Source organism: Macaca thibetana, chromosome 14 (genome assembly GCF_024542745.1).
Source record: "Macaca thibetana thibetana isolate TM-01 chromosome 14, ASM2454274v1, whole genome shotgun sequence".
NCBI lineage: Eukaryota > Metazoa > Chordata > Mammalia > Primates > Cercopithecidae > Macaca > Macaca thibetana.
The window spans coordinates 67,319,602-67,343,109 of NC_065591.1; the positions used below are offsets into that span (position 1 = coordinate 67,319,602).

Sequence of the window (23,508 nt, forward strand, 5' to 3'; positions counted from 1 at the left end):
TGTCCTTTGCCCACATTTTGAAGGGGTTATTTGTTTTTTGCTTGTTGAGTTGTTTAATTTCCTTATAGATTCTGTATATTAGACCTTTATCAGATGCATAGTTTGCAAATATTTTCTCCCATTCTGTGGGTTGTCTGTTTATGATGCTGATAATTTCTTTTGCTGTGTGAAGCTGTATAGTTTAATTAGGTCTCACTCATCAATTTTTTTTTTCAGTTGCTTTTGAGGACTTAGTCATAAATTCTTTGCCAAGGCCGATGTCCGAAATGGTATTTCCTAGGTTTTCTTCTAGTATTTTTATAGTTTGAGATCTTAGATTTACATCCTTAATCCATCTTGAATTAATTTTTGTACATGGTGAAAGGCAGGGGTCCAGTTTCATTCTTCTGCGTATGGCTAGCCAACTATCACAGGACCATTTATTGAATAGAGAGTCCTTTCTTCATTGCTTATTTTTGTCAACTTTGTCAAAGATCAGATGATCGTAGGTGTGCAGCTTTGTTTCTGAGTTCTCTATTCTGTTCCATTGGTCTATGTGTCTGTTTTTGTACCAGTACCATGCTGTTTTGGTGACTGTAGCCTTATACTATAGTTTGAAGTTGGGTAATATGGTATCTTCAGCTTTGTTCTTTTTGCTTAGGATTGCTTTGGCTATTTGGGCTCTTTTTTGGTTCCATATGAATTTTAGAAGAGTTTTTTCTAATTCTGGCAAAAGTGACGTTGGTAGTTTGTTAGAAACAGCATTGAATCTGCAGATTGCTTTGGGAAGTGCAGCCATTTTAAATGATGTTAATTCTTCCAATTCATGAGCATGGAGTATTTTCCATTGGTCTGTCATCTCTGATTTATTTCAGCAGTGTTTTTTAGTTCTTCCTGTAGAGATCTTTTACTTCCTTGGTTAGATGTATTTCCAAGTATTTTACTTTTGGTGTGATGATTGTATATAGGATTGCATTCTTGATTTGACTTTCAGCTTGAACGCTACTGGTGTATATAAATGCTACTGACTTTTGTACATTGATTTTGTATCCTGAAACTTTACTAAAGTCATTTATCAGGTCTTGGAGCCTCTTGGTAGAGTTTTTAGGGTTTTTTAGGTATAGAATCACATCATCAGTGAAGAGAGAATTTGATTTCTTCTTTTCCTGTTTGTATGCCCTTTATTTCCTTCTCTTGCCTAATTGTTCTGGCTAGGACTTCCAGTACTATGTTGAACAGCAGTGGTGAGAGTGGGCATGCTTGACTTGTTCTTGTTCTTTAGGGGGAGTGCTTCTAGCTTTTGCCTGTTCAGTATGATGTTGGCTGTGGGTTTATCATGGATGGCTCTTATTACCTTATTTTGAGATATGTTCCTTCAATGCCTAGTTTGTTGAGGGTTTTTATCATGAAGGAATGCTGGATTTTATTTAAAGCTTTTGCTGTCTATTGAGATGATCATATGGCTTTTGTTTTTAATTCTGTTTGTGTGGTGAATTACATTTATTGATTTGAGTATTTGAGCCAACCTTGCATCCCATGAATAAAGCCTACTTGATCATGATGAATTAACTTTTTTTTTGTTTTTGAGATGGAGTTTTGCTCTTATTGCCCAGGCTGAAGTGCAATGGTGCAATCTCGGCTCACTGCAACCTCTGCCTCCTGGGCTCAAGTGGTTCTCCTGCCTCAACCTCCTGAGTAGCTGGGATTATAGGCACCCTCCACCATGCCTGACTGATTTTTGTATTTTCGGTGGAGATGGGGTTTCACCATGTTGGTCAGGCTGGTCTTGAACTCCTGACCTCAGGTAATCTGCCTGCCTTGGCCTCCCAAAGTGCTGGGATTATAGGCGTGAGCCACTGGGCCCGGCCTGAATTAACTTTTTGATGTGCTGCTGCATTTGGTTTGCTGGTATTTTGTTGAGGATGTTTGCATCTATGTTTATTAGGGATATTGGCCTGTAGTTCCTTTTTTCGTTGTGTCTTTGCCAAGTTTTTGTATCAGGGTGATGATGGCTTTGTAGAATTAGTTATGGAGGAGTCTCCCTCTTCCTTGATGTTTTGGAATAGTTTCAGTAGAATTAGTACCAGGTCTTTTCTGTTGGTCTGGTAGAATTCAGCTGTGAATCCACCTGAGTCAGGGCTTTTTTTGTTGTTGGTGGTGGTAGGTCTTTTTCAACTGATTCAATTTTAAGACTTGATATTGGTCTGTTCAGGGTTTCAGTTTCTTCCTGATTCAATCTTGTGAGGTTGTGTGTTTCTGGGAATTTATTCATCCCTCTAGATTTTCTAGTTTGCGTGCAGAGAGGTGTTCATAATAGTTTTGAGGATCTTTTGTATTTCTGTGGGATTGGTTGTAATGTGACCTTTGTTGTTTCTAATTGTGCTTATTGGATCGTCTCTCTTTTTTCCTTTGTTAGTCTAGCTAGTGGTCTATTGATCTTGCTTATCCTTTCACAATATTAAAACCATATTATGGCTTTAGTTTCTATTTCCCTAATGTCTAGTGATATTAATATATTTTCAGTGCTTCTTTTATTTTACTTTTTTGGGTTTTTAAAAAATTTATTATTTGATGGGGTCTTGCCATGTTGGCCAGCCTGGTCTTGAACTCCTGGTCTCAAGCAATCCTCCTGCCTTAGCCTCCCAAAGCTCTGGAATTACAGGCGTTTGCCACCATGCCCAGCCTCAGCGCTTCTTTTACATATTTAAAAAATTACATTTATTGTTTTAATTGTAATTATAAACAACACGGTTATTAAAATTTTTGCATGTATTGATCTCCATTCAGCAACTATACTAAACTTCCTAGTTTTAATAGTTCATAGGTTATCTTGAATGTATTGTTCACATAATGACAATTTTGCCTCCTTTCTCATTTTTATACCTCTCATTTCTTTCTCTTATTCAATTGTTCCTCCTATACCTCTAGAATAATTTTTCTGACTTTAATGGAAGTGTTTCCAGTATCTCACCATTAAGCATAATGTTGACATAAAATTGGCATAAAATATTTAGAAACTGTACATCTACTGTTATTTGACTAAGAAAGTGTTGTAAAAATCAAGGATTGATGAATTTATCAAATGCCTTTCAGTCTTTTTAGAGATGATCATGCTTTTTCCACTTAAATATTAAATCATTCTTGCCTTTTTGGTATAATATCAATTTGGTTGTGATGTGTTGTTCTTTCAATGTGCTTCAGAATTCTATTTACTACAATGTTAAAGATTTTTTGCATTAATTTCATAAATAAGTCTGCCCATTTTTTTTTGCTGCACCTTGTTAGAATGGCCAACAGTATCACAATGACTTTATATTTATTCATTTATTAGAGACAAAGTCTCGCTTTGTCACCCAAACTGGAGTGCAGTGGCACAATCATGGCTCACTGTAGCCTTGACCTCCTGGACTCAAGCCATCCTCCCACCTCAGCCTCCCAAGTAGCTGGGACTACTGGCATGCGCCACCACACCCAGCATTTTTTTTGACTTTTTGTAGAAACAGGGATTCATCATGTTCCCCAGGCTGGTCTCAAACTCTTTGCCTCAAGGGATCCCCCCACCTTGCCTTCCCAAAGTGTTGCGATTACAGGCGTGAGCCACCATGCCTAGCCATGATGACTTCATAAAAAGCATGTGGATGCTTACCTTCTCTGTGCTGTGTAACAGCGCAAATGGAATTGGAGTTATCTCTTTGCTACTGCCTTCACATAACTCACCTATGAATCATCTGCACCTGGGGCTTTTGGGGAGTAGCTTGTTGCCTACTTGCCAGAAGGATCATGTCATTCCCATTTTAAGACTCTTCAGTAGCTTCCCACTCCTCCTAGAATAAAATCTGTACTACTTCCTAGGGCCTTCAAGGCCCTGCATAACCTTGCACAGGTCTATGAAAAACCTCCTCCCCTGTAGTCTCCCACTGTTCACTGCCCTCCAGTCACACAGCTGCCTTTCTGGTCCTGAAACACATCAGGCTTTTACCAGCCCAGGGACCTTTGAACTTGCTGGTTCTTCTGCCTGGAATGCTCTTCTTTCAGCTCTTTACTTGACTGGCGTATTCTCTCCTTCAGGTCTTGCTTCATATCAGTTTTCAAATGAGCCCTGCTTAGCCTTCTTATCTGGTATGAGATCTGTTCTCTTTCATCACCCTCTTTCCTTAATGTATCACTCATTATGCTCTATAATTATCTTGTTAATTTTTTACTTGCTTATTGTTCGATATCCCACTTTCCACCCCATTGTTGACGGCAAAATCCTTTGGGGGAAATCCCCCAGGATCTTGCCTGTCTTACTTACTCGTTTTTTATTCCCCAGAACTGTGTTTGGCACATAGCAGATAGCAAAAAAAGAAAAGAAAAAGAAAAACAAACTAAAAACGTTGACTGAATGAATGAATCAAAGAACACATGCAGGAGGGCACTGGGAGGAATAACATTACTGTACCATTGGCAGAAAATAGGTAAGCAGGAATCAGCTAGGGTGGGGTTCATGTTTGTACAGGTTTAGTTTCAGATGACAGCAAAGGAGCCAAGTGGAAGCTTCTGATAGACATTTGGAGATATAGGGATGGAGGGAAATGAAGAGGGTTAGGAATGTAGATTTTAGAGCAATCCCTAACCACCAATTAATGTCTTATTCACTCCTCCACTTTTCCATCAATGCATCTGTCTTTTCATCCACCTATCCATGCATTTGTTCACTGATTCATCTCATAAACTTTTGAGTAAATCATGAGCCAAGCCTTGGACATCAGGGATGCAGTGACCAATAGACAGTATTGGCCATCAAAGACTATACATCTGGAGGGAATGGGAGGGGAGTAGTAGATGCAAATTTAAACAGATTATAGTAAGTAGAGCTATGGGGGAGCCACAAGCACATCACACAGATCATAGTTGAAAACATGTACGTGAAAACAGAAGACTTAATCTTGAAGGCATGCCAGAAATTAGGCAGCATTGGACAGGAGAAACTGACAAGGGCTGACGAGCAAAGGAAGAAGTAGATCGTGATGATAAAAGGAAAAACAGAAGAGCAATTATTTTTTTTTTTTTTTTTTTTTGACACAGAGTCTCTCTCTGTTGCCCAGGATGGAGTGCAGTGATGCAATCTCAGTTCACTGCAACCCCTGTCTCCCAGGTTCAAGCGATTCTCCTGCCTCAGCCTCCTGAGTAGCTGGGATTACAGGTGCATGCCACCACACCTGGCTAATTTTTGTATTTTTAGTAGAGACAGGGTTTCACCATGTTGGTCAGTTTGAGAACTCCTGACCTTGTGATCCGCCTGCTTTAGCCTCCCAAAGTGCTAGGATTACAGACGTGAGCTACTGTGCCCAGCCAGAAATTATCTTACAGTAGGAAAAACCTGGGCTTTAGAGTCAGAGTGACCATGTGGTGAGTCTTAGCCCTGTTTCTCACCAGCTCGGTAACTTTGGATAAATGATATATTCTCTCTGAGCCTTGGTCATCTTCTCTGGAAAACAGAGATAACAGTACAAACCTCATAGCAACGTTATGGGGCTGGGTCCTGCTTGATGCACAGGAGGTGCTCAGAGATGACGGATGGATGGTGGGGATGCTGCTGATGGCGGTGGTGGTGATGATAATGATCATGAGGGTGGTGACTGGGAGGCACTTTAGAGCCCCTAGTCCCTGCTTGTTGAGCAGTATATTCAACCCTGGGATTTCTGGAGATGTGGATGTGAGAACACCACAGTAAGTTTTGGTGGAGAGAAGAGTGAGCCAAGTCTGTGCCTCCATCATTTGCAGGGTGACTGCAGTTTGAATGGAAACTGGATACCATCCATCCACTTTCTGGAAGGAAAATGCATTAGCTGCAATCCATTACACTGATTTGCTGACTCAAATCTTTCATGATGAGTGCTGAAATTAAGTGATTATATATTTTTTCTATTTAAAAAAATATGCCTTCCCCCTGGACTTAAATAGTAAAATAGTAGGGTCAAATGCAATGGTCCGGGGAAGTAGTTTTTAGTTAGAATCAATTTTGATTTTGATGTATTTGCAGGACTGTGGCTTGGAACTTGGCCAATAGGATCCACATTCTGCCTTCTGCACCTCTGCAGAGTGGTGGCACACTGGAGGTACTGGGGGTAGGAGTGAGGGAGCGGAGCCTATTAGGAATAGAGCAACACATTCGTCAGGCAGGTGAAGAGTGATAATACTACCTGCTTAAGGCATCCAGCACTGTGCCTGGCACGCATCAGCTATAAAGCAAACAGACTTCCCAGCCCTTTCTCACATAGGTACCCTGGCATAAGGTACCTCACATAGGCATTCCAGGTACCCTGGTAGCAAGGACTCTTGAAAAAGGAAAGGAAGCAGGGACATATCTCATCAGATGTGTCTGATGAGACTGTGGGCCAAAAATGATGAGGGAGGAAACTCCTCTTTATCAAGTGCCTACACAGACTACCAAGCGTGGTGCTAGTGGTTTCATATTTGATCCTATCACCCACGAGTTGGTATTTCATTTTGCAGATGAGGAAACCAAGGCTCAGACAGGGGAAGAGACTTATCCCAAATCATGGAACTCATTCATATTGAACCAGCATATGAATCCAGGCTTTTCCGACCCCATAGCCTCCATTCATTTCCCAAAGCACTGTGATGTTGGAGTGCTGGGGAAATGGAATATTGAAAATAAGACTGAGATATGAGAGAGCCAGTGGCTCTGATCTCTCTCCACTTAGCTCAGAGCCATAAATTCTTGGAGAAGCCAAGCTTCAAGAGAGCTGGGTCTGAGCCAGCATCAGTAGCGCAGGGAGAGGGGGTGGTATCAGGGCTGGCAGGAGAGGACAGCGGAAGTATACCAGAGGGGGTTTGGGTGCTCAGGCTGTCCTGGATCCCACTGGAGAGGCATCCCCAAGCTCAAACCTCTTTCCCTCTTTTTCTCATTCCCAGGCCCTCTGTGACACAGCAGGTGTGGCCTGGATACCCATGGATGTGAGGAGCCTGCCACTCTCCCACCCCAGCCACCCAGCCCTGGTGTGACTCAGCCCTAAGTTCTGTGGGAGGCCTGGCCTCTTTGCAGAGACCCAGGGACCTTTAATAGCTTCATGGTGGCCGGGCGCAGTGGCTCAAGCCTGTAATCCCAGCACTTTGGGAGGCCGAGACAGGTGGATCACGATGGTCAGGAGATTGAGACCATCCTGGCTAACACGGTGAAACCCCGTCTCTACTAAAAAATACAAAAAAAAAAAAAAAAAAAACTAGCTGGGCGAGGTGGCGGGCGCCTGTAGTCCCAGCTACTCGGGAGGCTGAGGCAGGAGAATGGCGTGAACCCAGGAGGCGGAGCTTGCAGTGAGCTGAGATCCGGCCACTGCACTCCAGCCTGGGTGACAGAGCAAGACTCCGTCTCAAAAAAAGAAAAAAAAATAGCTTCATGGCTTTGGGCCCATACATTTTTCAAGAACTTACACAAATATTCAAGCCCTCATTAAAAAAATATTGATGCTAACATGTGAGCAGAAAACAACATCATTAAAATTAATACATGTTTAATTAAATGTCTACAGATGTGGTATTATACCAACTAGTCAAGCGTAGCCCAGATCAGTTCTTACTTAGGTATAATACATACATTCAAGTTAAAAAACAAAATGAATAATTTACTCTTCACAAAATTCCAAATTACAACAAACTTAAAAAAAACTGCTGCTGCAATAAATAGTATTTAATGCAAGAGCTGTGTTATTACCCATGTCATGACCAGGATGGACACTGGGCCTGTGAAGGCCTCAGAAGGGCTCCACTGGCCTTCCAGGACAAGGTCCCTCTGAGTCACAGCAGCGGCTGTGGATGAAGGAGGCTGTAGCTGCCCTCTGGGTGAGCTGGGTCTCTCAATGCAGGGGGCTGGGGCATGGCTGGGGCTGGGGGCATTTGCCATCAGCAGCTGTGGTGTCAGGAACTACTGGAGATGGTGACGGGCAAGGCAGTCCCTCTGGCTACACACAGGAGACCAAAGCCCCATCTGTCCTCTTCTCTGCCTGAGCAAGGAGAACAACGCATTCAGCTGTGGGCTCCAGAAACTGCCTCTGGCTGCTCCTGTGTGGAGAAGGGGCTGCATGGAGCGAGCCCAGAGGCAGAAAGATCAGGGAGGTGGCCGGAGCAGGGTCCAGTGAGAGGTGATGGTGGTCTGGCCTGCAGCACAGATAGTGGAGACACAGAAAAGAAGATGGATTTGAGAGATGTGTCTGAGGCGGAAATAATGGGACTTTGTAAAGAACAGAGAGTGTGAGGTGAAGGAGAAGGAAGAGGCTTGGATGATGTCAGAGTCCTGGGTTGGGGTAGGGGCAGGCGGTGGTGCCCACAGGAACCAGGGAATGAGGAGGGGCACGTGTTTGGTATATGCTAATGTCAGTTTGGGGTATGGTAGGCCTGAAGGGCTTGTGAGACATCCAGGGGAAATGGTCCAGGAGGCAAAGTGGCATGTTGGCTTCACAAGGCGGACCCAAGGTGAGAGCACAGATGAGGACACTCTCCAGGTCAGACAGAGCACAGGCCTGATTCATTGGAGGCCCAGAGGCAGAGCCCTTTCCACCCTGGGCCTTCACCTTCTACACCTTCCATTTACATCATCCACAAACCTCCCTGGATATTCAGTCTGGTGGGGAATAAGGCTCGAATATGGGGTGGGAAGGGTTCCCCACTTTGAGTACTGTGGGTTTCTACTTTTACCTGGTGGGTGTGGTGGGGTCACAGCAAGCCTTATGAAGGAAGTGTGGTTTCAGGTCAGGAGTTCGAGATCAGCCTGGCCAGGAAGTGAAGTTTGAATTCTTTCTTAAAAGGTGGGCTGGTGGTGCATATGGGAGGTGACAATGTTAGGCACAGAGAGAGGAGCACAGACGATTGGTCATGGCTGTTGAAGAGAGTGAAAGAAAAGACAAACTTTAGAACCAAGACATCATGAGCCCCTGTGAGGTGCTATCTTCACTTCCCACGGCAGGCACAACAAATAGTCACAAACCAAGTGGCCTGAAACAATTCACATTGATTCTCTGAAGGTCTGGAGGTCGGAAGTCTGAAAGAGTTTCACAGGGCTAGTTAGGGTCAAGGTATCAGCAAGCCTGGTTCCTTCTGGAGGCTCTGAGAGGAGCCTCTGTTTTCTTGCCTCTTTTAGTCTCTAGGGGCTGCCATATTCCTTGGCTGAGGCCCCTTCTTCCATGTTCATCATACATCAGATTGGTGAGGACCTTCTCCTGTGACCCTGACCCTCTGCATCCCTCTTATAAGGATGGTGTGATTACACTGGGCACATCCAGCTCCTGCAGGCGAATCCATGATAATTTCAAACTCTTTCATGTAGCCACACCTGCAAAATCTCTCCTGCCATACAAAGCTTCATTCCCAGGTCCTGGGGATTCAAACACGAACGTCTTTGGGGGCTTTATTCAGCTGACCATGGGCACCAGCACAGTCATCATCACCAGGGCATGGAGAGCCACATTCAATCCAGGACCCTGTCTAACCCAAGGCTCAGGCTTCACTGCCACTCCAGGCTTACTCTCTCTTTTCTTTTTGAGATGGAGTCTCGCTCTGTCGCCTAGGCTGGAGTGCAGTGGTGCGATCTCGGCTCACTGCAACCTCCACCCTCCTAGGTTCAAATGATTCTCCTGCCTCAGCCTCCCAGGTAGCTGAGATTATACGCACACACCACCACGCCCGGCTAATTTTTGTATTTTTTAGTAGAGACAGGGTTTCGCCATATTGGCCAAGCTGGTCTTGAACTCCTGACCTCGTAATTCACCGCCTCGGCCTCCAACAGTGCTAAGATTACAGGTGTGAGCCACCGTGCCCGGCCTCAAGGCTGACTCTCTAGCAATTCCTGGACAGAATGGCCATAGCTCCTGAGCTTTGGGATTGTCTAGTTTCCCATTAAATTGTATCCCAGTAGTTAGAAAAACAAGGCTGGGAATGTCTGGGTTGAACCGAGCTAAATGGGCTCCCTACAGCAGGACTTCTCAGAGTCTAATCCCATGCTGGATACTGTGAAGCTCTAAATTTCATTCTAAATTTCATTCACCGAGATAACAACGTTTCACAGAACACAGCTTGAGCAGTGCTGCGTAGGCCAGGCTACTGCATGGGTGTTCCGCCAGAAGAAAAGAAACCTCAGCTTCAGCTCTCAGAAGGGTTATAGTGGGAAGAGACAGACTTAGTTCTGAGTTCCTTTATTCAACAAGCACACCTGAGGTGTGAGGACAGATTAGTGAATTACATAATCCTGTTTCCTGCCCTAAAGGAGTTTACCATCTACCGTAATAGATAAGGGCTGTGGAGGAAATAGGGTGCAAAGAGAGGAAAGAGGGTGTTCAGAGAAGGTGTCATTTAAAACAAGACCTGGGCTGGGTGGGGTGGCCCATGCCTGTAATCCTAGAACTTTGGGAGGCCGAGGTGGGTGGATCACCAGCAGTCAAGAGTTCAAGACTAGCCTGGCCAACATGGTGAAACCCCGTCTTTACTAAAAATAAAACAACAACAACAAAAAAATTTAGCTGGGTGTAGTGGCATGCACCTGTAGTCCCAGCTACTCGGAAAGCTGAGGCAGGAGAATTGCTTGAACCCGGGAGGCAGAGGTTGCAGTGAGCTGAGATCGTGCCATTGCACTGTAGCTGAGTGACAGAGTGAGACCCCGTCTCAAAACAAAACAAAAAACCAAGACCTGAAGGAGGAGTTGGCAGCACATAGAATGAGAGGAAAGGAAGCTTCAGGCCAAAGGAACAGCATGAGCAAAGGCCCTCAGGTGGCTGGCAAGGAATGTGGCCTAGTTGAGGAATCAGAAGGATGAAAAGAAGGCAATGTGGTTAAAGCCCAGTGAACATGGATGGAGGAGAGGAGAGGCTTGGAGGGAGAAGCTGCTGGAAATACCAGATCACCCAGGCACTTTGGGCCACAGTGAAGAGTTGAAAGTCATCATATAGGTGTTGAGCAGAGAAACTGCATAATTAAAACACACACTCACAGAGAATAGTAACGAGCCCATTGTTTGGAGAATAGACTGGGAGAGGCCAGAGGGCAATCTTGCATCTGCTGTTTCCACACTGTCCAGGACAGTTCCTGGTAAGCAGCATGTGCTCATCAATGATTTGTTGAATGAATAAATCAATAAGAGAGGTAGGAGGCTGGGTGCGGTGGCTCAGGCCTGTAATCCCAGCACTTTGGGAGGCTGAGACAGAAGGATCATTTGAGGTCAAGAGCTTGAGACCAGGCTAGCCAACATGGTGAAAACCCGTCTCTACCAAAAAGACAAATAATTAGTCATGTATGATGGCCCACACCTGTAGTCCCAGCTACTCAGGAGGCTGAGGCAAGAGAATCACTTGAACCTGGAAGGTGGAGGTTGCAGTGAGCCGAGATGGAGCCACTGTACTCCAGCCTGGGTGACAGAGCAAGACCCTGTCTCAAAAAAAAAAAAAAAAAAAAAAAAAGAGAGGTAGAAACATTAGCATGAAGGCTATTGCAATAGTCCCTGCAGGTGAGGATGACTTGGAGAAGGAAAACGGATGGGAAGAAGTGGATGCGTTCAAGATATATTTTGGAACTAGAAGCAACAGGACCTGTTCATGGTTTGAAGATGAAGGTGTAGGTGAGGGAGGAATCTAGAATGTTTCCTGGGTTTCTGCCTTGAGTAATTGGCTGGAGGATGATGTCATTTCCTGTGAAGGGGAAGACTGGGAGAGATTAAGGGATATAGTCCTGGGTGACCAGGAAGAGAAGCAAGAGTCTGCCCCTGAACATGTTGGATTTGAGGTGCCTCGGAGCTACCCAAGTGAAGATACCCAGTTGACAGTCTGGAGCCCAGAGGAGGGTGAGTGGTGGAGATCTAAACTTGGGAGGCATTGTGCGCAGATGGGTTTTAAAACCATGTCACGAGCAAGATCACCCGAGGAGAGAGGGCAAATAAAGAGAGAAGAGGGCCAGGAACTAGTTGGGTTCAAAACAGTCTTATTAAAACAAACAAACAAACAAAAAGCAGATAAAAAAGGGGTCTTTACTGTGGTGAGCTGGAGCGATTTAATACCTCTGAGTTTGTTTCCTCCTCCGTCAAATGAGACAATAACTCCTCATTGGACACACTCCAAGGCATGCCTGACCAGGGACGGGGGCTCAACAGCTGATGGAGTCCGAGCAAAGCTCAGAATTCTCCATCCTGACAAGTCCTGGATAGGGACAGACTTAACTCTCCTCCAGCCAAAGGCAGCAGAACTAGAGCCTTTAACTACCTCGGTGGGTGATCCCCTCATAGCTCGGGCCCTTGCCAGGCTTCTCCTGAGCCCAAGCCTGCCCCACGCTGGGCACCAACTCCACCTTGTCCGCAGCTTCTCAGAATGACCACCAGAGGGAGCAGTTCCTCACCGCGGGCGCTTGCCTGCCTCAACTCTTCCTCCTCTCCTCCCTCTCATTCCCCTCCTACTGCTGGATCCTTCATCCAAACGTCTCTCCCACCTGCGCTGCGCGAGGCTCTGTCTCTCACATTGAGGACATGGGGTCCTGGAGCCTGAGGATTTCATGGGCTGGGCAATAAAGGAGAACAGTCATAATCGTGGAGGGAGAGTATGATGAAGGGAAAGCAAGCGTTGGGGTAAAAAGGCCCAAACAGAACCTAAATTCGGCCGCCTGTTAACTGCGAGACCTTAGATACGCGGCTTCACTTCCCAGAGCCTGGTGGGACTAACACCTATGTTGGAGGGTTGTTGTGAGAGGTACATGACATGTCAGTTGGTATACGTGCCAGCTAGTGATTCCAACAGCACCCACCTGAGAAGGCTGCTTTGAGAATTAAATGAAATAATACACATAGGTTGCCTACTTAACAGTAGACACTCAAAAATGCTAGCTCTTTAAGAAGTATTAATATAAAGAACAACTCACAGTAGGCCCTTAATGCTAGTTCTTTCCCCTTTAATTCTCTCCCATCCCTAGTCTAAGGATGTGGAAACCAGCCCGAAGAGGGTCTGTGCTTCCTCAAGGTCACCTAGGGAATGAGAAGCAGAACAGGGACCTGTCATTCTTCTGTGCCCGGCCTAAAGCCAGTGGCACATACAGAAATCGTGGACCCTTAGGGCCAAACTGTCAAAAAGAAAAGGTCCTCTTCATTCTTTGCTAAGGGCAAGAGGCCACCAGGGCAGGCCAGGCCTTGCCAGCAGAGGTGGGCACCCAGCACCCAGTGGCTAATGGGGTCCTCTGTATGGCACCCATCAGCTTTGGTCTCAGGTTCATTTGGTTATTTCTTGTTAGATGATTCAGCCTGTTGGATGAGAGCTCTGAGACATTCAAGACCTTTAAAAACTGGGCCTAGTGAGGAGCGCCTCTGCCCAGCCGCTGTGCAACCCTCCAGGTTCCCCTGAACCCAACATGTTGAGGGGTGGACTCTTGCTTCTCTTCCTGGTCACCCAGGACTATATCCCTTAATCTCTCCCAATCTTCCCCTTCACAGGAAATGACTTCTGTATGATCTTTCTACCCTCCCCAAGTTTGCATTTTCGACATTAAAGTTTACTTTTAAATTAAAAAAATAATAATAGAAAATAAAAACTGGGCCTAATTTAATTCCTAGTTTTTAGTTCCATGCTTGTCTTCTCCCACTCCCCCACCGCTTTATGTTCCAGATACTTTCATTCATCCATTCATCCATTCATTCATTCATGCATGCATTCATTCATTCAATACATTCTCTGCTATATGCCAAACCAGAAGGTCTTGCCAGGAGGTCTACAAATAATCTGTAGTTAACATCATGCTTAATGGTGAGAAACTGGATCCTTTCCCCTTAAGCTTGGGAACCAGGCGAGGATGTCATCTCTTACCATCTAGTGCAATAAAACATATAAAAAGAAATAAAAACTATACAGATTGGGAAGGTAGAAATAAAACTGTCTTTACTCACAGGTGACATCACTGTCTATGTTAAAAACAAAACAAAACAAAACAAAACAAAACAAAACAAACCCAAAGAATCTGCAAAAAGTCTCCTGAAACTAAGAAGTTGCGAGACCAACGGCCGGGCGCGGTGGCTCAAGCCTGTAATCCCAGCACTTTGGGAGGCTGAGACGGGCGGATCACGAGGTCAGGAGATCGAGACCATCCTGGCTAACACGGTGAAACCCCGTCTCTACTAAAAAATACAAATAACTAGCCGGGCGAGGTGGCGGGCGCCTGTAGTCCCAGCTACTCGGGAGGCTGAGGCAGGAGAATGGCGTGAACCCGGGAGGCGGAGCTTGCAGTGAGCTGAGATCCGGCCACTGCACTCCAGCCTGGGCGACAGAGCGAGACTCCGTCTCAAAAAAAAAAAAAAAAAAAACAAAACAAGAAGTTGCGAGACCAGCTCGGTGGGGGAGACCCTAACCCAGCAGCGCTAGAGGAATTAAAGACACACACATAGAAACATACAGGTGTAGAGTGGGAAATCAGGGGTCTCACGGCCTTCAGAGCTGACAGCCTGGAACAGAGATTTACCCACGTATTTGTTAACAGCAAGCCAGTGATAAGCATTGTTTCTATAGATTATAGATTAACTAACAGTATTCCTTAGGGAAACAAGGGGATGGGCCAAATAAAGGGATGGGTCTGGTTAGATATCTGTAGCAGGAGCATGTCCTTAAATCACAGATCGCTCACGCTATTGTTTGTGGTTTAAGAATGCCTTTAAGCGGCGCCCTGGGTGGGCCAGGTGTTCCTTGCTTTCATTGCCGTAAACCCATAACCTTTGTCATGGCCATCATGAACATGTTACAGTGCTGCAGAGATTTTGTTTATGGCCAGTTTTGAGGCCAGTTTATGGCCAGATTTGGGGGGCCTATTCCCAATAGAAGTAAAAATGGCAAGGTCCCAGGACACAAGATCAATATATACAAAAGTCAATTCCTCTTTATTTAATGTGTACATTTAATGCAACCCCAACAAAAACACCAATAAACTTTTTTTTGTGGAACCAGACAAGTTGATACTGAGCCTCATATGGAAGATGCTGTCTTTAATGTTTTCCTGGCTAATCCTTCATACCTATTTTTCCATATAATGCTCAGTATCAACTTGTTTAGTTCCATTAAAAAGTTTATTGGTGGCCGGACACAGTGGCTCAGGCCTGTAATCCCATCACTTTGGGAGGCTGAGGCGGGCAGATCATGAGGTCAGGAGTTTGAGACCAGCCTGGCCAATATGGTGAAACCCAGACTTTACTAAAAAATATAAAAATTAGCTGAGTGTGGTGCTGCGCACCCCTGTAGTCCCAGCTACTCAGGAGACTGAGGCAGGAGAATTGCTGGAACCCGAGAGGCAGAGGTTGCGGTGAGCCAAGATCGCACCACTGCACTCCAGCCTGGATGACAGAGTGAGACTCTGTCTCAAAGGAAAAGTTTATTGGTGTTCTTACTGGGATGGCATTAAATTTACAAATTAAGTAAGAAGGAACTTATATTTTTATGAGATGAGACATCCTAAACAGGAACAAGTGATGTCTTTTTGTTTATTTCACTTCTGCTTGAGCATCTTCCAGGAGTGTTTTAAAGTTCTTCTTATATAGGTTTTGCATATTTCTTATTACGTTTATTCCTAAGTAGTTCATCTTCTTTGTTGCTATATAGAGTTTTCTCCTTCATTATATTCTCTAACTAGACATTGCTTGTGTATACTGAGGCTATTAATTTTTGTATGTTAATTTTATATCCTGCTACTTCACTGAATTTTCCATTATCTGGGTTAATTTTACCATTCATTCTCTAGGGCTTTCCAGGTATGCAATCATATCATCTGCAAGGGATAAATTTACTCCTTTCCCCCTAATTCTTGTTTCTTATTGATTTCTCTGACTGCTTTGCCTAATATCTCCAGCACGACATTGAATAGTAGAGGGCCTCTTTGTTTCTTCCTGTACTTAGCAGAAACACCTCTAGTATTTCCCCATTCAAATTCTAACTTTAGCAGGAGTTTGAGACACACCTGGTCAACATGGTGAAACCCTGTCTCCACTAAAAATATAAAAATTAGCCAGGTATGGTGGCACATGCCTGTAATCCCAGCTACTCAGGAGGCTGAGGCAGGAGAATTGCTTGAACCCAGGAGGCAGAGGTTGCAGTGAGCCGAGATCACGTCACTGCCCTCCAGCCTGGCAACAGAGCGAGACTCCATCTAAAAAAAAAAAAAAAAAAAAAAAAAAAAAAAAAAAAAAAAAAAAAACTCTAGCTCTAGGAACAGGGTATGTATATTTTATTATATTGAGAAAACACCCATTAATTTCCCTCTGTGTTGAGTTTTGTCAACAGCTTCTCCAGCATCTATGGAGATACTAATATGATTTTCTCCTTAAATTGACTAATCCTTTGTATTATATTAATGGCTTCCTTAATCCTACCTGTTCATGGTGTATGGTAACTTGATGTTGGATTCCATCTTCTAATATTTTCTAATATAAGATTTCTAAACATTTTATTTAAATATTTTTCATCAATACTCATAAATAATTTGATAAATGTGTACTTTTTTTTGCTCTGCTTTTTAAAATTGAGTATAAATATCAATGTTATACTTGCTACATAAGAAAGAAATTAGAAATTGTTCCTGAATTTAAGACCTTTGAATTGATTTACGGAGCACTGGGGCTATCTAATCCTTCCAGATTTGCTGAAATTCACCTGTGAAACCGTCTGTGCCAGGTGCTTTTTTTGTGGAATAATTCCTTGATAACTTTCTCTGAGTCTGCTATGGTAATTAACCTGTTTAAGTATTCTATCTTTTATTGGTTCAGTTTAGTTTACAACTTGTTTGTATAGAAGTTTACAAAGTAGTTCTAGTTTCTAACGGTTTTTAGAAATTTCTTTTGTTTCAACATTTCATTCATTCTCGTTTTTTATTTTTTGTACATGTGATTTGTCTCTTTGTGATAACATTAGCTAGTAGTTTGTGTATTTCATTTTTAATGTAATCTGTTAATTATATCTTTGTTTTCTCATCTCTGTCATTAATTTCTGCGTTTGTATTTATTACTTTCTTCCTTGGGCTTTCTTTTGAGTTTCTTTGTTGTTCTTTTTCTAGATTTTATAACCTAGGAATTTAATTCATTCTTTCTTAATCTTTCATTTTTATTCATATATGTGTTTCCTCAAAATGAGTTGCATTCAGTGAATTCCAATATTCCAAGAAAAATTTTTTTGCAATTTAAGATGACTATATAATGTATATATAATGCAATCATGTATGTATAATGTATATAGAAGAATTTATATGTATTCATGGAACATATATGTATTATATGTATATATATTATATATGTAATGTATATCAATGTGGCCTGGAAACTTACACTAAACCTCCACTCCAGTGACACCCATAGGTTGCCTCTCCTAAGGCATATGTGACACCTAAAACATAAGGGCACTTTATGATGGATGACTACAGTCTTAACACCCTGGTCCCATCCATCACTGCCTCCTTAATATTATTTAAGTTGCTGATTCTATTCAATCAACAAGTGATAAATACTTTGCTCTTATATATTTGGCTAACCTTGTCTGTTTAGTGCCTGTTCCAACAGCCTCTCAGCTGCAGTTTGCCTGCACTGCTGAGGGGACACAATACATCTTTCCAGGGTACCCATGGGGGAGCTCCACAGCTTTGTCACCACGCACAATCTTTGCAGACAAGATCTTAATGACAACTGCCTTCTCCAGGGGCACAGATATGACGTTGCATTGAGGACGTCCCACTCCAAGGAAATGCATTTGATACACACATTTAAGACATTTAAGCCCAATATTTCTTAATACTTTTGGGCTCTGGTGGCAAACGCATTTCTCATTGACAAATTTTACTGCTAAATTAAAATCAACAGGCACTCCTGTGTGTGACCTCAAAAAACTCCTTCACTGTAACCTTTGGTAAGCTCCTGTAATACCTCCTGGAGTCTCTGATTCACTTATGATGGTCATTAGTTGCTTCAGGGCTTCTGATGCAAGATATTGTCCCTCTTGGCCTCAGGCTATACACCATTAAAACAGCAAATGACTGGCTACCTATGAGCTGTCTTGGACATAGAGGCTGTCACAGACCCTGAGCCTGTGACCCTCCCTACCCAGTTGCCCATTATGCTTTGAGTTATTGGAACATCCCTCCACAAGCTCAGCTTGGCTACCAAGGCCTCCCTAAGACAGGATGGAGCCAACCCTGGGCCCTCTGGGATATTCCACCTGCAGGAGGGGGTGGCCTCCTCATTCTCTTGGTCCCTTGCCAGATGCCAGGGTGCTGGAGGAGGTCACCCCTCCCCAGACCACTTGGCTACCTGGGAAGCCCTTTGGTATTAACTGAATGAACAGGAATGGGAGTTCATGGACTGTGGGAACGGCGGCATCATTAGCCATCACACGTGATGCAGCTTAGTGGAGAGCTGTTACTTTCCATCCCTTAGCTGGGATGATGAAGGACAGGACCCAAGAAAAAACATACTTGGTCAAACTTCAGCAAGTCATCCTATCACTGGCTGTCCTGGCCAACAAATGGTCTCATCTTCACATTCATTATTAATTATTGGGCCATTACCTAAAAATTGTTCCCGTAAAGGTAAAAAAAGAATAAACCCTGGGAATCTCTTATTTCACAGACATCCAAATTATAAATCAAAATCACATAACTCCATGTTGCAAGGCCTTGCTAGTTCACTGCTTGTTTCTTTCAGAGTTAGAGACATTACTAATAGTTATGAAGGCACACATTTCACTCCTTAGAATACACTATGCTGGGCTTCCAGAGGAGGTATCCGATATAACCTTCATGTCCCTGATAGGTCCCGATGGTTGCTTTAATGATGTCCTCAAACAACTTCTTTTCAAATTCCAATACAATAAATAAACTAAAGATCTTGAGTTTACACCAGGTCTTAACCTATTTTTTATGAATTTCAATCTCGCCCCCATCCCTCAAGGGTTAGGAGCCAGATTAAAGATGCATATTCTCCTGGGACTCATCATCATAGATTGTCCCCTAGACCAGGCAGCTGCTTTTCTGATAGGGGACCCATTTGAACCCAAACTTCCACTCAAAATAAACCTTGTCAACTGCAGCCACACACTGTTCTGTTGATGGCTGGTCTTATCCCTACTGCCTTGGCTGCTTTCATTGGTTACAACCAGAGGCCCAAAACCTTCAGCAGACCACTGTTTTAACCAATTATGACCAGTGCTCAGGCCCACATTAACTCGAGTAGGTCCCATGAAAAGGACACACCTGTCCCACATCTCAGATGACATTACCTTTGCCCTATAATTCACCACTGAAGGTGACATTGCCTCAGATGACACGCCTGAACCCAAGACCTTGATGCTGGAGATAGCTTTGCCCCTGGTGCCACAGATGGCTTTGCTCCTTGCACTAAACCTGCACTCCAGTAATGCCCATGGACTGGCTCTGCTAAAACACAAATGGACACTGGGTATTTTTGCTTTTCTTTCTGTACTGACTGCCTGCTTAGCCCCTGATCTTGGTATACTCCTTGCTGTCTGCTCAAAGGTACACCGCCACACAGCTCTATACCTCAACAAAATTCTAGCCTGGGGAAAGCCAATCTAGAAGCAATGGCGCAACAGATAACAGGGATTGTGTAACCTTACCTGGGTTTACAACAACGTTCCTACTCCGCCCAAGATGAAGCGTTGCTCTATTTACTTGGCTCAGCCCCACGCAGTGGAGTGGATGCCTGTGAATGGGGTTTCAGGTCACAGTGGTGCCTCCACATCTTATGTGTGTTCAGTGATGCTCATCAAATGCCTTGCTCCATGTCTGACCCACATTTCTCCAGTAGCCTTCAATGTCTCCACCATTTAAACAGTACTCGTCACCAAACACGAGGTCAAATGCCCAGGCATCACAGGGTCAGTTATAACAGGAACACACAGAAAAGGTTGCTGTCTAGTCATAGAAATAGACCGGCACACCCAAATGTCTCAAACAGGGGCCCAGAGTTAGGAACTTAGAGGCATCTCTCCAGTCCAGCCCAATGGGCTTTCTGCTTTGCCACTGATTCCTTTAAAGGGACAATTCAGGTATTTGCCTGCAAACTTTAAGTGACTTACACCCCATTCCCTTATATCTACCGTTAGTTGTGGGGTTTCTCTCTTTCTCTCTCTCTCTTCCTGACTTTGCATTCATGACCCCAGGATGGAGCACTGCCTTCCTGACTCACGGCACCCTCCCTGTCCAGGATTCATAAGTAATAAGTTAGTGAACATATTTTTTACTGTGGGGTGTATTAAATTTGCACCCTCTATCTGAAGAACCAGAGACTACCTCGATGGCTCCTAGAGTCCAAGTAATGGTCAGGCAGACACAAATTGGACACAGATCTGATAAGAACCACCAGGGCATCTGCCAATATATTTTCCTTTTCTTTTTAACTTTTTTTACACAACCTTTTCTGAATCCAGAGCATCTGCCACTATAAGCAAGCTTCCTGTGTGAGGGACTCCCTGGTTGTGGGTTGGACGACTAGGCATTAGGCTGTCCCCCAGGGAAAAGGAGTATCCTGTGGAAAACATACTGTAAACCTCCACCCCGCTCGGGCAGTGTTGCTAGCTGCTCCGGTACTGGAACTCTAATTTGACTGAGGGCTCTTAAAAACAGTGTGGTGCTGGCAGAGATAGATAAGAGGACTAACAGGAGAGAATAAAAGCCCAGATACAGATCACGCATCCATAGAACTGTCTCACATGACTAGGGTGGCATAACATATCGTGGGGAATGGAGGGAGTGTTCAACAAAGAGATTGAAAACAAATGCTTATCCACATGTCAAAAGCTAAGATTGGAACCTAACTCATGCTATCTAAACATCCAGATGAATTAGGATTTACATATAAAAAACAAAACTTCAGATTTTTTTTTTTTTTTTTTTTTTCTCAGACAGAGTCTCGCTCTGTCGTCCAGGCTGGAGTGCAGTAGCACGATCTCGGCTCACTGCAAGCTCCGCCTCCTGGTTCACGCCATTCTCCTGCCTCAGCCTCCCGAGTAGCTGGGACTACAGGCGCCCGCCACCACGCCTGGCTAATTTTTTGTATTTTTAGTAGAGACGGAGTTTCACTGTGTTAGCCAGGATGGTCTCGATCTCCTGACTTCGTGATCCACCTGCCTCAGCCTCCCAAAGTGCTGGGATTACAGATGTGAGCCACTGGGCTGACCTAAAACTTCAAAATTTTTAATGAAATGTATAAGATAAGATTTCCTAAATCCGACCAAACAATGTGTATTTTATAAAAGACTGGAAAATATGACTATATTGAAATTTAAAATGTTTGTTCATCAAAGGACATCTTAAAAGACAAGCTAGGGTTGGGCACAGTGGCTCATGCCTGTAATCCCAGCACTTTGGGAGGCCAAGGAGGGTGAATCACTTGAAGTCAGGAGTTGGAAACCAGCCTGGGCAGCACGGTGAAACTCCATCTCTACTAAAAATTCAAAAATTAGCTGGGCATAGTGGCGGGTACCTGTAAGGCCAGCTACTTGAGAGGCTGAGACAGGAGAATCACTTGAACCTGGGAGTTGGGGGCTGCAGTGAGCCGGGATCGCACCACTTCTCTCTAGCCTCGCAACAGAGTGAGACGCTGTCTCAAAAAAAAAAAAGACCAGCTGGAAACTGGGAGAAGAGATTTACAATATATATGCCACCCCAAAGGGTTAATATCCTGAGTACATAAAGAAGTACAAATGATTATGAAAAGCACAAGCTACACTCCCGAGAAATGGGCAAAAATGAAGACCAAGCTTTTCACAGAAGAGGAAATGCCCATAAAAAAAGACATGTTCAACATTAGTGTAGGCCAGGCATGGTGGCTCACACCTGTAATCCCAGCACTTTGGGGGAGGCCAAGGAGGGCAGATCACCTGAGGTCAGGAGTTTGAGACCGGCCTGACCAACATGGTGAAACCCCGTTTCTACTAAAAATACAAAAATTAACTGGGCGTGGTGGCAGGCACCTGTAGGCCCAGCTACTTGGGAGGCTGAGGCAGGAGAATGGCGTGAACCCGGGAGGCGGAGGTTTCAGTGAGCTGAGATCGTGCCAGTGCACTCCAGCCCGGGCGATAGAGCGAGACTCAGTTTCAAAAAAAAAAAAAAAAATTAATGATAAGGAAATGCAAATCAAGAGTAAAACTTGGTCTCATTTCATACCCTAGCTGGAAAAGAAGTCTGACCACACCAAGGGTCAGAGCGGATCCATGGGGGTGGGGGGCTCTGGATTCCTGGGGAGACTGTACACTGATGTATTATTTTGGAAGACAGTCTGACCACACCAAGGTCAGAGCGGATCCGTGGGGGTGGGGGGCTCTTGATTCCTGGGGAGACTGTACACTGATGTATTATTTTATTATTTTGGAAGACAGTTTGGCTTTACTCCCAAACTTGAACATTCACATATTCATAATCCCAGCGGGTTCTCCTGCTGTGTTGAAATTGTGGAGAGGAGAACGTGGATAGAAAGTAAACGGAGAGGCCAATAAGGAAGACAGAGCCAGCCTATAAAAGAGGCTGGCTGTGGAGGTAGGCAGCAGCTGTTCAGTTCAAGAGACTGAAATCAACAAAACACTAGAACAAGGTCATAGAAAATGACATCCAATGGGCAGTAAGCATATTAAAATGTGCTTATATTTATTAGTTGTTAGGAAAATGCTATAACCACAATGAAGGACCACTACACACCCACCACAATTCAGAACTCAGAATTCTTATATAAGGCTTGTGGGAGTATAGATTTGTACAATCACTTTGGAAAACTCTATGGCTATATACCATGAGACCCATCAATTCTATTTCCAGGCACATACCCAACAGAAATGTGTATAGATGTATACTGAAAGACATGTACAGGAATGTTCATAGCAGCAATATTCATAATAGCCAGAAACAGGTGACAACCCAAATGCCTGTCAGCAGCCAAATGGACACTTTGTGGCATATTCACACAATGGAATGCTAAACAGCAATGAAAACAAAGGCAATACAGACACACATGATGTCTCAAAAGAGTACACACTAAATGATTCACTTTTCATAAAGTTCAAGAACAGAGATGAGGATGGTGCTGAGCTACAGGGAGGAGAGCAGTGACTGGCAAGGCCAGAAGGAGTGCTAGGTAAGTTCTGTTTGTGGATCAGAGTGGTGATAACTTTCACTTTGTGAAAAGGCATTCCTCTGTCCACTTAGGATTTGTGCATTTTTCCGTATGTATGATATACGTCAATTTGAAGTTCACATTTAGAGGGAGGGATTTAGAAGAACTGATAGGACATGGTGACTGATAGAGGTGGATGGAGAAGAATAGAAGGGATCTAGTGTGACTCAGGTTTTGGCCTGAGCAACTGGGTAAATGGGCGTTACCCTTTACTGAGATAGGAAAGAGCAGAGGAGGAGTCAGCGGGGCCGGAGGGAAGTGGGGGAGGGAATCAAGTTCAGCTTTAGACACGCTACAGTGGAGGTGCCTATCAGGCATTTGAGTGAAGATGTCAAGGAACCACCTAGAGATTCAAGTTTAGA

At 44.1% G+C, this 23,508-nt stretch overlaps 1 long non-coding RNA gene across 1 annotated transcript; it reads right to left on the bottom strand.

Annotated features, from left to right (window-relative positions):
• Positions 1–7,727: 7,727 nt before the first annotated feature.
• LOC126935302 (uncharacterized) lies at positions 7,728–12,461 on the bottom strand. The gene is made up of 3 exons (XR_007719209.1): positions 12,307–12,461; positions 8,677–8,857; positions 7,728–8,139 (listed from the first exon to the last, which is right to left on the bottom strand). It is a non-coding gene; the product is annotated as an uncharacterized LOC126935302 (long non-coding RNA).
• Between the last annotated feature and the right edge of the window lie 11,047 nt (positions 12,462–23,508).